Below are 14,327 nucleotides of genomic sequence, written 5' to 3'. Positions count from 1 at the left end.
TGGTGCCAGAGAAACAAAATCCAACTAATTTACCTCTGTTAGTTTTAAGATGAACAGGAAGAGATGAATATAATATCCATAATATGACAAACAACGAAAGAACAGTTCCCTGGCTCTGCCACGGGATTAACAAACAGGCTGACACAGCTCATAAAGTAACAATAATTTAGGAGGCTCCTCTGGAGCATGAAGTCGGGGACATGCTGAACAAAATCCCTGTGCATTACCAGTGCTGCAAACTAAGTTTCAACAGAGCTGCAGTGAAGTACATCAGATCTGAAAGTCACTCATCATGTCTGAAAGAGCTGAAGTAATTTCTGAACTATAAAAAACACTTAGAAAAACTAAAGCAAAGGTTATGCAAAGCTCCTGGGGCTAAGTACAGAATCCGGATATGGAAAGTCCATTTACCCTGCTTTAATCCAGATTCTTACCCTGGTTGCAGATTGTACTATAACAAATAGATATTGAATCAAATGTCTTCTATACTAGGAATATACCAAAGAGCCACTTATATTCACATTTAGTAAATGTAAGCATACAACTTGGTGTATAACCATTTGCAGAATCAGACCTTAATTTGTAGAAATGCATTTTCCTTTCCATTAAAAAGTTGTGAATAACTTTATACAGCTAAGAATTCAAAAAAAGGATTTTAAATGTGACTGCTATAATCAGTTAAATCACTTTTTTTCTACAGACAGAAATACAAAAATACAACCCTAATATATATCATCGGAATTATGGCAACTGCTACAAATTGCAATATTGTATGCATGTGAAATAAATATTTTTTAAAAAATTCAAAGCAACAAAAGAAATTAAACAGTGAAACTAATGCCTAAGATTTCAAGCTGTTTAGAGAAAGTTGCTGGCAGGCTTCTAGGTGGTCTGTGTAAGACTCCCACACTCCAGTCCTTCCTGACATGCTTTTATACTTGATAAATTAGTGAAAATAAGGAGAGGTGATACTTTTGCAGTGACTGATGTTTTCTTGTAATTAAATCAATCTGATATATGTATCTCCCATAAAGCATCAGGTCATGAAATGCTCACAGAACACCAATCTAGGAGTCATCTGCAAAATTATGTATTTTATATTTAGATGTATGCTTTTGATAAAAACTAAAAATAGACAGCTCTTTAATTTCATAGGAACATAGTATCACAAACTCACATTGAGTATCATTTATTAAAAGAATGCTATGCAAATAAACATAACAGTTAAATACAGTTTTAGAATAAGACTGTTTAAATGAGTAAGTAAAATTTTGAGATGTCAGTCAACATACCATGAAAAGAGAAAGCTCAATTTAATGAGGCTGGTCATTTCTAGCTTAGGTAGAGAAAAGGATTAGCTTGTAGAGTACATTAAGGCTGCCCAAATCTTTGTGTGGGTTTTACACAGGTATTCACTTTCATCTCAGTAAAAGAATTACTGTAACAAATGCTGGCTTACACGACACTTTGCTGCTTATGGCACAAGAGAGCTTCTTAAGAAACTTCTGCTGTGCTGCCATGTAAAGGTCAGGCACAGTTTACTGAGAACTGGGAAGAAAAAAAAAATCTTGAAAAAAACCCCTGTGGCCTTCCTAACAAATCTGTGGTATGGTGGCACGCAGTCTTTTCTTATGGTTTGTCAAAGTACAATGTCAACTTTACTTTGACTAATTCTCTATGAAATGAAAATTACTGTAATTCCAGTAAAGAAATTGCCTTCTAGCAATCTCTGGCAGAGTCAAGTGGAATTGCAGAAACAAAAGAAGGTTTGGGGTAATATACTAAGTTCTTCTTTACGAGATTTTTTTTAAACTGTGCGCAGAAGCCAGAGATTGACAGTAATGTTTTCAATCTGACGTAACTTGCTTACTGTAGACTGCTATAAATTGAAAAAAGCATAGCAGATACAAGCACTAACTCAGAGCAACACTTTTGCTTAGCACTGAGGCAAAGAAGTTTTTGCATAGTATTGAAAAATAAGCACAACAAAACTCCACAGCTGTATTAAAAAGGCTAGTATATATTTCAAGCTTTGCCAGCTGGAATTATTTTCTATCTCCCTGGAAGATGAATGAGAAACTAGGAGGATAGGCGGTCGTAAGGGCCAAGCACATATACAGTTCTTCACCTAATCTTCATAAATGCGGAACTGAAGTAGACTGAATATATTTATAAGAACAGAAACCTACCATTGCTCAGCACATTCACAATAATAAGTGTGTCCTTATTGCAAACATTTCCCTTTTGTACTGCCAACCCAAACTACTGGACCAGATTTGCTTGAGAGGAGCAAGTTTGGGGGAGGAAAAAGTAATGCAAACCTTAAATGAAAATTATCATCATAGACATAAGCATAATTTAAAAACTGACATAGACAAAAATCTATCATTTGACATCAAGAGATTATTTTCCCCTTTTCCGGTTTGTATTTTATGCTGAAGGATTTTTTTCAAATTTTCCAAAAGCTGTGATGTTGGGAACTAATCTTTAATATTAGCAAATGCTTCTACTACTAATTTCCAGTTCATATCTTATGTAAAATACACAAATAGAAATTAAAAAATCCAGCAGATGCACTCTATTCGTTTCATGGAAATTATCAGCTTGTGTATATTTATTATGTTATTTACCCCATATTTGACGAAAGAGTGTAGGCCAACATACATTCCAGTTAATCAGATAAAAAAAAGTGTATTTTTACAGTGGTGTTAGGAGGAATTCTTGGAAGACAATAGAGGCTTTTTAGTTTGTTTGTTTGGCTGAGTTTTTTTAGGTGTCCAAAACTAAGCAAATACTATTTGCAACCTCCTTGCAAACCACTCACACATCACAGGTGTGAAAGTTATGGGTCCCTGAAGGGGGGCAGGTCTATGGAGGCTGCTGAACCTGGCACAGACATGCGATCTGGGCTGGCATTGCAGCACAGAAGGTGCCACCCCCTCTGCCACCAAATAGCTATGTCTTTCAGCAGCGCTAGCTGCTTATATTCAATCTGAATACACTATTATATATGTTTATTTTCAACCTGTATAGAAAAATCTTTAGAAACTTTACATGAAAAATAACTTCTCCTCTATCAATTTATATGTGATTCATACCTATACTGATCACTGACATCCAAATGAAATTTTGGGGAGAAAACAGTTAGCTGGATCTAAATTCTGGGGTCTCACACAGCTTGTTACTATCTGGTGCTGATAGCTGGGCTCTAGAAAGAAGGGAAGAGCTTGCCAGCAAACGGTCTTCCAGACGTGTTGATAGAGAACAACAATCATGAAGGAAACAGTGCAGGTGTATTTATATTTAGAGCTTTTCCAATAATTCCTTGAGATAAACAACAAAATCTTCATTGAGCAGTAAGGAAACTGAGGCAGAAGAGTTAAAAAATGAAAAGTTTTGCTTCAGGAATACTAAATACTTCTTGTCAAAGTTAAAGAATAAGCTGATGAAAAACAAACATCCTGCTATATTCAATGCTCATACAATCCTATCTGAAATTTTGCACTAAAAGCACAACCAAAGTTTAGTTAAAACAACTTACGGATTACAGTGAATCATTTTGAAAGCCCAGAATAGAACTCAGATGGTTTTGGTTCTTTAAACCATGCCCTTTCTCTTTTTAGATAAAAATTAATTATAAACTAGTTTCTCCTAAGCAGGAAAAGCAACTTGTCTCACAGATTCTGTGGGAGTCTTCAGCTTACAGTACTACATACTGCTATAAAGTATTGACCAAAACCCCTTTCGGTTTGTTTATTTGAAATACCATAAAATGCACCTCTAAGTTTCCAAAATAAATCACAAATGCTCAGGTAATTCAGGAATAGCATACAGAGCTTGGGGGGCTTTGTTTTTGTGGGGGGGATTTTTTGTTGGCTTTGTTTTTAAGTATTTTGAGTATGATATTTATAAGCATTTCTATTGTTCACTGATTCAATGAGAATATAGGTGTCAGGATTTTAAAGGATCTCACTGTGCCATCATGTATAAGATACAGAAGCACTGGGCTTCTTCAAGAACCTGAAAGTGTAATTAGCCACTCTGAACCATGGTTAAAGATATATTTACTTAAATATGCTGAATATATGACAGAAAGCCCTCCAAAATCTACGGGACAGTAAGACTCAGTCTTCCATGAAAGAACTCAGCTTCTTGCATAACAAACTTGGTTGACAACCTTCCATTATAGAGGAAGGACTCTCATCCCTGGTAATCCAACCAGTGAGAGGACTTGAACATAAAACCTCCAAAACCTCACACAATTGCCAGTATTGTATATTCAAGTGAAACAACACTCCTGGTTCAGGATGTAAACCTAATCTGTCAGGTCTACCAACTTTCTGTCCCAGCAGAAATGTCCCCACTCATTTTGGCAGCTGGGCCAGATAGATTAATATTCCCAACTGCGCAGCCACTTAATCCCTCCTTGTCTCACTCCATAATGTTCACAATTAACGACAAAGTGTTCAGGTCTTTGCAGCTTTAAATACTGCTCCAACCCTTAAGCGTGTACTTTAGTTGCATATCTTAAGCATAGTACCAGGTTAGCTGTTAAGGCTTAAAAGAAAATATAAAGCTAAGAATGTCTTTCCAAGATTGGAGCTGTAGCCTCAAATATTTTCATTGTGTAAGCTGCAATAATAGAGATAAGTGAATGAAATTTTCACAAACATTTAGATTAGTCTTCTCAGTTATATAATGCAAGAAAAGATTTAGGTAGACATACATATATAGATAAGCACATACAGGCAAATAGATAGTCAGAAGTACATATATATAGTTTCTATGTATTCCAAAAGCTTGAAAACACTTGCTTACCCTTGCCAAAGTCAGTGTTCCTTGTTTACATACACTGCAGCGGACCCTCAATTTCCCAGGTTTCACAGCTTGGCAGAAACTTTTGCAAAAAACATAAAAACTGTTGTAACTAGCAGCACCTGTCAGAAAGAAAATAAGTATTCAATTTATATTGAAAATGAGCAACAAACTGTAACAAAGAGTTTCTATTTGACTCTGTAAGTGATATGTAAAGAAAATAGATTGACTAATTTTAAGGCCTGAAGAGAGCATTGTCATCATATTGCTTGGCCTGCTTAACACTTTCTGTGATCTCCTATCTCTTGATCTATAGCTGCAGCTGCACCGCAACCCATGGAAAACAAATCCTATCTTGAGTTAGAGCTTGCCACTGATGAGTACCCACTGGTACTCACTTTGGTAAGTGATGTATGTGACTAATTACCCCAACATGTAATTAATTACACATTTTTTTTGCCTTACTTCTAGTCTAAATTTGTCTAGCCTCAAGTTTTACTGAGTCCAAATTGCATGACAGATTCCTTGGACCAAGTCTAAAAGATTAGTTTGATTGATAATACAACAAGGAAACAAATGTTTATTTTAGCAAATTTAGTTTTATACATGGAAGCCTGAAAACTGTTTCTTTTTTCTTGCTGGCAGCTGTATAACCTAGCAAAGTTAGCAATCTGCTGCCAAGATATTAGGCCAAGTATATTTTCAAGGAAAATGAAATGAAACACATTTTGTTCTGCGAAACTATGGAACAGAACATGATATGCAGGGAATTGTATAAGCCTGGAGCAGTGCTAATTACTTGATTTCACATGCAATCCTGGTTATTGCTTTGAGTAACCACTTTTTAGGATGAATATTGTTATTCCTCAGGGAATAATGGAAGATTCATAGCATGGTGGTTTTAATCTATGCAAGCCACCTCTAGTTCAGAGATTCAAGCTTATTATCAGAAATCGAGCTGAGCTCAAAATAAAGATTTCCTCAGATTTTTCCAATATCAAGAGGAACAGTTGTGGAGCTTTTCCTTATTAACAAAGGCGAACTTATAGGATCCACAGGAATCCCTTAGAGATCAAAAGATTCCTACTGTTTTCTTTTCCATTTTCCTACTCTTCCCACATCTTCCAGCAATATAAGGTACAAGTAAATTTGATTGTATTACCACAGTAAATGTCAACTCAAATAATATTTTTAAACAAGACTGAATTGTTTTATTTTTACATGTCCTTCAGAATGATAAGGGCAAGACTTCTGCTAACGAAAATCTCTACTAATCTCTACCAATTTCATGTTACATTTATTCATCAGTGTCCTAACAGGACAACAGGTGCAGTTAGTTTTCAAAACTCAACTTCACAGACCTCTGCTGTCAAAAAATACAATATAAGCTAAGAAAAAAGATGTAAATATCTTCAAAGAACATTTACACTGCTGAAAGAACAATTTTTATAATGCATACTAAAAAGCATGCCAAACTTCTTCCAAGCCTACAGAAACATAAACCATGTGCCTAGAGGTTGTCAGTGATTTCTCCATTGTTAATTTTACTCAGCTCATCTATCAAGAGCTTCATCATGCTATCATTAAGCTTTCCTGGGAAATATTAATTACCACAAAAGAATGTAAAACACAAAACTAAATTCAGATTTTGTGGAAAATAAGCACATATCCATCCATTCACATATATACACATTGCAGTACATCAAATAAAATCATACTCTTTTTATATGAGTAAGTGCAACTCAAGTAGCTGTGGGTACGCTTCTCAAATCAATCTGCAACATAGATCTGAAATGAATAAGGTTCAAATAAAGAAAAAAAAAGTGTCTGCTGAACTATTCAACATGTGGTACAAAGTTGAGAAGTGAGTCAAACCAGGTATGACAATTTTGAGCATCTAGATCCCTATTCACTCCTATCTTGCTTGAGACTCATCACAGTAGGACCAAAAAAGGCACTTCTGGATCAGAGTCAGTTTGAACTAGAACCACAACCAAAATCTAAACTATGGTATTGAAAATGACAAGAGAAAATCAGTAAATGACAGACCCTTCCTTTCAGCACTTCCACAAGGCAGGATCAGCATAAAACTGAGAAAAAAATATACTAAAATATGGTAAATTTAAAGAGCATTAAATTTAGCACAATTCAAAGGAACTATTTCATGACTTAAATAAGCAAGAATGCTGTTGCTAAAAGACACCACCCAGTATAAACAGGCTCATTAGGGCCACTTACTCCTGACTGAGTATTAGCCGTACAAAGACCAGCTGTAACAGCAGATGAGACCAGGGCTCTTCACCTATTTTCATATCCCCACTCCTCTCCCTTTGCTCTGGTTTCTGCATGGGCTTTGAGACCTAATTAGACTGCTGCTTCTATTCATGTGCAGGAGCACTCATCCTGAGCAGATCTCTGAGCCACTACTCACTCTCCTCATTCAGTCCTACTCTTTGGATGGATTCCTGCTATGACTAATGAAATCCTTTCAGTCAAGCAGAACCATGTTATTAAGTACATGAGCCCTTATAGAATAAAATATTCTTGTTAATTGGGCTGTTGCTTTTCTTGATCCAATCCTCCTGATGTCTTGTGTCCGGGTCTCCTATTTTATACCAACTTTATTTCAAGTAGTAAACTACTTAGAGCAGGAATCATGCTTTCTGCCTGCTTTGTGTTCTAAGCTCATTCCATCTGGACCCAAAGATAAAATTATATTATTGATAATACTCTGCAAAATATTCATAGGATAGTACAGCATAAATCAGCATGACTGAATACTGCAGTAAAATATAGCAGTCATAGGAGAGGCTTAGAATGAAGCATATTGCTGATTTATTGTAGAGGATAAATCTTGCATGCTAGCTTGATATTTACTCCTTCTGAAAACTAAATTAGCCCAATTTTTTTAAATCATTTTCCCTTTTCTCCTCCTCCTTTCTCATGAATACAAAAAGTACCCCCTAAACACATCCCCAATGCACAAATTTGAAACACAAGAAGAAATAAAATAAATTTATAATATATTTTGTTGGAGAAGTTAAGCAACACAAATTGATGCAGAGATCCAGAACAACTTTGGAAATGTCTCCCACAGCAAGGCTTCTGGAGGGGCAGAGCGCTACAGGGAGAGCACTCTGATTTTAAGGGGAAAGGAACAAATGGAGATTTTCAGCAGTCTGTCCATTTTATGCAGGTAGGTTGATACCAGTGTTACAAGGTGCACTTACACAATTAGGTGCATGTCCTAAGTAGCATCACCAGGATAGGGGAGACTGACAACAGTTAAATGTGCAAATGCCATCCCGTGCCACACTGAAGCCCAGCACTAGACTCTTCACGGATGTGTTAATGTCAGTGGGAATCTCAGCATGACCCTTGACTGAGCCTGTATCCCCTTGACTCCCTTTTCAGAGGGGAACTGAATGAAACAAGGACAAAGAAACCTGCTCTAAGCACCAGCTTTGACATAGCAGTATTAATAACAATTGCAATTATGGCACCATGCCTGTAATCACTAAAATTGCTGCAGCATCAACCTTACAACCTCAACTTTCCTCATTCAATCATGGTCTATAGGTATTCATAAAATTTTCCATTAATATTTTATAACAGCGGTACTCAGCAAGAATGTGCAGACACAGCAAATTCCCCCCCCCCCCAAAAAAAATGGACATCCTTTTTTAAGTGCTGTTTCTGATACTGAAGGTGAGCATTAACACCATAAATAAATTAAATCATAACTACCAGACTATTTTATAGTTATATACATTGGGGGGATGGAAGGAAAGAATCAAAGTCTGCAATTATTGTTTTCTGCAGTCTTAATTTTCATGTCCATATTCTACATATTTATGTGCCTGGCAAGGGTACCATAACAGTCACATTTGACTGTCAGTCATTCATATGTTGGTCTGGACAGCCACTCTTTTCCAGCTTCCCCATGCCTGTTATTATGCCAACATGTCTTTTGAAAAGTCATTTATCCAAGTTGCTACTGTTACATGATCCTTATCCCTAAAGATGGTGCAACAAGGCTGAGTCATTTTGTTGAGAAATCTTTTAATTTAATTTTCCATAAACTGAGATCAGCACCACCAGGTGGATGACCTTATAAACCTGAGTTCTCATAGATATAAAAGCATTTCTCAGCACATGAACATAAACTGGCTTTTCAAGAAGTCATCTCCAATACATCAAGCTTCAGATAAATCTGAATTAGAAATACAGAAAAAAAAAATCAGTTTATTCAATTAGCGGCCAAATGAATCATTTCCATTTGCATTGGTAAATTCTTCTCGTAACTTGTTTCAGCATAGCAAAAATCATTTTACGATCAACTGCCTGGAAACACCGGCCTATCATTCTTGCCCTTTGCACACTGTGAGCATGCTTATGGGACTGAGCCTCTCAGGGAAAGTAAGCAACTGCCTCCTTTCTGGAGTCCCAGGAAATGTACAACCTCCTCCTTGCGGTGATCTGTTCTAGCACTTCAGTATCTTTACTGTCAAAAAGATATTTCTGTCAGCTTCAGTTTTCTATTAAAAAATAAAGTTAAAACATTACTTTCTCTACTTAACACCTTAGATATGGAAAAGTTTGTTTTCTTTCTCTTTGTAGCACAATTTTATATTGGTTTTGTCTTCCTTGGGGGTGGTCAACTCCAATACAGGCATTCTTGTCTTGCTAATACTCTCAGTTCAAAACATTTTTCTTGGACTTCTCTTTAAGTGCAGCTCCCAAACTTGATCTAAATTCTAGCTGAAGTCTTTCTCCTGCTGGTCACAGCAGTTTTTAAGGCATCTTACAGGTCAAACCTCTGTTTACATATTCCTGTATAACATTTTCCTTAACCTGATGGGTATAACATTTTTGGTTCCTGTTCAGTCTGACCTACAAAGAACCTCCAAAGCCTTGTCTGTTGTAACCCATTCTGTATTTGTGTGTCTGACTACTGCCAGACAAGTGCAGTTCTTTGGGCTCGCTCCTGCTGAGTAGCATGGTGGTTTATTCCACACCACACTTCCAATTTGTCATGATCATTTTGCATTCCAGGCTGCCCTCCGGTTTACTGGCAATCCCTCCTAGCCTGGTGATGCCTGCAGATTTAGTAACTGTCTATTCCATCATCTAGGTCATTAATGAGAATATTGATTAATATTTGATGTACACAGACCCATTCAATATATCTCTCCATTTTGACGGTGAACTACTAATAACTACTCTCCTTCTACAAATTAGTAGACAATCATAGCAATCCAGTTGTATTTTTATCTATATCAGGGCTCTCAGTTTGCTAATGACAGTATCATGCTAAACTGTCAAAAATCTTACAAATGTGAATAAGTGAAATCTGTTGCTTTCTTCTTTCCACAATTCAACATGATCTGTTTTCTGATGAACTCAGGGTGGTTGTTATGGTTGTCCTTGGTTTCTTCCAGATGCTTGCAGACAGTTAGATTATTTGTTCTAATAGTTTCAGAAACTAAAATTAAGCTTCTCCTAGGCTTTTCAATTACTTTTTAAAAACATCACCATATTTCCTCATTCCCTCACACCCATTCTTCCTATATAGCATGTATTTCCTATGAGTTCTAGAAGTTATTTTTGCAGTTCTGAAATTTCAGCCATTAGGGAAGATACTTAGTTAGAAAGAATGCCATTATATTGAGGTGTCATAAGGAAGCAAGTTTAAAATTCTCCATGTGGTACAAAGCAGAAAATAAGTCTGAGTTGCTTGAGTTTCTTTTTAACTGTAAGCTATATCTAGAAGTGACAGTCCTAACAAAAAATGCAGTAAACCATAAAGCAAGAAACTAAGTGATCATGAACAGCAATTGAAGGTACCAAGAGCTTCCAGAAGTTAAAGCAGAAGTATGCATTAACTAACCTACTAAGATAGCTTTGGTAATGGGACAAATTACATTCTTGGATCATGCTATAAGTGTTGGAACAGAAGTTATTTCTATTTTTATTATCCTTCCATACTAGCCATCAAACAGCGTGGCAGAAAAGGTAAGGTATCAGTGCATAATAACCTAACTTCATCACATCTCATTTCTAATATCCAGCAATAATTCCACCAAAAACCTAAGCTGAAGCCCTATGTAAACTGATTGGCTCAAAGTATCTCATCAGAGGTGGGGCTAAATGATGATGTTTAATATCCCTCAGTGCTGGGGGAGAGCATGCCTGTCATCTAGCAATGAGTGATAAGTCAAGATAACAATAATAATAATTAGAATTTTTCTCAAGTACAGATTGTGCTGAATGCACTGATGTAAGACATTTAATATCTCCTTAAATACAAGAGAAATAATTTGCAACTAGAATCATAATGAATGCTATGTAATCAACATGGTGTCAGAGTGCTGATTGCTACTTTTTCTACCAGTATCATCACTCAAGTGAAGCTTACAATTGATGGAGAAGCTTAATCACTTTCTACTAGGAGTTATCAGAAGTCTGTCTGACGGCAGTACTAGAGCAGGGGGATTACAGCAAGATCAAGGGAAAAATTCTGGAGCATGTGGAAATACCAGGAGGCACAGAGGCTCCTAAGCATTGTAACTTTATAAGCTCCTCTGAGAGCTTCTCCCCGCACCATCCCCACCCAGGGTTTAGCAATCTGTGTTCAAAAATTTATTTAAGGCCTAGTTCTGACATGGTCTACCAGCAAAACCTTGGCTCAGGCTTTATAAGAAAATCATTAAGGTGAAAGAGCGATGAAAAAGTTTGTACAAGGATAAGAAAGGTAAAATGGCAGAAAGAGAAATGATTGCTGAGATGGGGTCATTAGCACAAGGATTCAAGGGGGAAAATACCAAAGCGGAAAACCGTAACATCCCAAAGGGAAAAAAGAGCAGGTTAACAGTCAACAGTTGGCCATGTCTTAATCAGGTCACTGGTATCATCAATATGTCAGTGTCAACAGATGGCAATTTTGGAAGACCAAGGATTTAATCTAGGGAGCAGTGGAAGCCAGCTTCCCCTCCTGACTGACGCCTGCCTGGCCAGCAAAGACTCTTGTGCTGTCTTATCAGCAGTGGTGAGAATACTAATGCTTAGCCTACCTTGATAAATCTTAAATATCTTTTGTGAGTTTCATCCAAGAAATAATTGCTTTTACTTCTACTATCTATACATATTCTGCTTGCAAGTTCTCTCTGAACACAGATAAAGATGGCCCAAACACAACGTCCCAAAAGAGTAACACGATACCGGCATGTTCTAACAAGTAGGCTTGTGATTAATGACTGACATTACTGCAACTCCCCTGCAGAAACAAAGCCCACCTAAATAAATGAAGGGCTCTTCACTAACTTCAATAATTATTTGATCTGCCTCTGTATACTGACAGATAACAGTTTAATGATCCAAGATACTATGATGACAGGTTTTATGCGTTCACATTGGTAACCATTAATATTCTTCTTTTCTCTCTACTGTATTTTCTGTGTTAAGTATTTGTTGATCTAGATCTTGGATATGGAGAAGAAATGAAGAAGGAAATAAGCCATAATGCAGATTATTACATCAGACCATCTATTTCTTCCGATTTAGTTTTAAGGAAGTATACAGTAAGCTATCCAGACCTGAATATCAAAAGTCTGAAATGGAATTTCCCTAGTTTAAATTAGGAGTTGGTTTCATAAATAGATGCATCCCTTGTTCCACTTTCAAGAACAGTTTATTCATCATTTTATATCTCCAAAATCTCCAGTGACTTTTAAACAATACGTATGTAACAGGGGCCAGGCCTTGGCTCTGAAAACCAGCATGAAACTCAACTTGTACCTCTGTTTTCCTTCTTTAACAGCTTGACTACTTAGCTACTGAATGAGTGAAGATCCCGTTTCAGTATTTCTTTTCCCTTTTTAGATTGTTATCCAATCAAAAATCCATTTCAGTATCAGCCAGTACAGGTAAGGCAGATTCTACTATTGCCCAGGAACAGCATGTGCTAGTGAACAAGCACATATCATCTACTAGGTCTTTCACCCAGCTGGAACACTATAAGCCTCTTTCCATAATCTTTAACTAAAACATCAGCATGCACAGAGAACTCTGCCTCCCCCAAAACTCACACCAAGAGACAAAATAGCAGTTGGCCACAAGTGGAAGCCAAGACATCAGTGGATATCAATGGATAAGCTGAAGTTTCCAATGACATCAAATTGAGAGACCAGTCAATATGCTCAAAGGTAGGGTTGCTATTCAAAGGGGCCAAGACAGGCTAGAAGAATGGGCCAACTGAAACCTTATGAAATTCAACAAGTACAAATGAAAAGTCCTGAATCTGAGAAGCAATCAACCCTTGCAAAGGTTTAGGCTACAGACTGGCTGCCTGGTGAGCAGCTCTGCTGACCTGGGGGTCTGGGCAGACTCCAAGCTGAGCGTAATTCCATGAGCAGTGTGCTCTGGCAGCAGAGAAGGCCAACGGCATCCTAGGTGGTATGAGCAGGAATAGATCAAGGGAAGTGATTATTCCTTCTATTCAGTGCTCATTAAGTCGTATCTAAAATACTGTGTCCAGTTTTGGCCCCTCCAGGACAAGAAAAGCATTGACAACTGAAGAAAGTTCAGCCAAGGACCACCAAGTTGGCTGAGAATGCAGCAAATTCCCTGTGAGGAGAGGCTGAAGGAGCTGGCCTTGTTCATCCTGAGGAAGGAATGGCTTTGGACACACCAAACAGCAGTCCCAGCCCAGGCAGAGCCAGACTCTTCACAGTGGTACAGTGTGGGAGGATGAGAGATAATGGACAAAAATTAAAATAAAAGAGGTGCAGAGATAAGGAGAAACTTTTGCACCCTGAAAAAAGTCTGGCAAGGGAACAGCTTGCCCAGAGGGGTTGTGCAGTCTCTGTGCTTGGAAGTTTTCAAGATCATTCTAGATAAAGCTCTGAAATGCCTGGTCTGATCTCACTCATAGCTGACCATGCTTTGAGTAGGAAGTTGGATGAGATTAACTCTGTAGATCTCTTCCAATCTGAGCTATGTTTTTATTCTGTGATTCTATCATCTTACAGGTTTTACTTATAGGTGCAGAAAGCTTATCTTGATATGCTGACTTCATTTACTATCTATTCTAACCCCAATAATTATTACTCAACTTCCCAAAGAGCAGTGGGAAGTAGACTTTCAACTATATCCCTAGATCAAGTGCACAAGTCTTGCCCTTGAATTGTTCCCTATATTTCATTAGAAGTCTCTTTATCAACCAGCTGTTCCGTAAAAATGAGGTTCAAAATAATTTTCTCATTGCATAATAGAGAATAAAATAGTTACAACTGTATAAATATAACAGTTATATCCACATTAACCAATATTTCTGGAAAACAGGAAAGAAATAAAACAATGACAAGCCATCCACTTACCCCTTTCCCTCCTCCACTTCCCTGGCTGTTCATTACAGGCTTTTTTATTTCTAAACTGAGAGACATAGCATGTAATTTTGCCAGATGGAACTTTGTAGCTCCTGTAACTTGGTTTTCCCAGTGAGATTTTTTTTT

The 14,327-nt window shown here is 37.2% G+C and overlaps 1 protein-coding gene across 1 annotated transcript in view; it reads right to left on the bottom strand.

Annotated features, from left to right (window-relative positions):
* The window catches only part of PRKN (parkin RBR E3 ubiquitin protein ligase), an 887,769-nt gene that overhangs the window by 481,427 nt on the left and 392,015 nt on the right, over window positions 1-14,327 (bottom strand). Inside the window, exon 3 of the mRNA XM_062573703.1 lies at window positions 4,819-4,937. The gene's annotated coding sequence lies outside the window, so the exon portion shown is untranslated. The remainder of the gene's footprint in view (window positions 1-4,818; window positions 4,938-14,327) is intronic.

The sequence above is a fragment of the Rhea pennata genome, chromosome 3, assembly GCF_028389875.1.
Source record: "Rhea pennata isolate bPtePen1 chromosome 3, bPtePen1.pri, whole genome shotgun sequence".
NCBI lineage: Eukaryota > Metazoa > Chordata > Aves > Rheiformes > Rheidae > Rhea > Rhea pennata.
The sequence above is the reverse complement of the archived record's forward strand: the minus strand, read 5'-3'. Positions and strand labels throughout refer to the sequence as shown.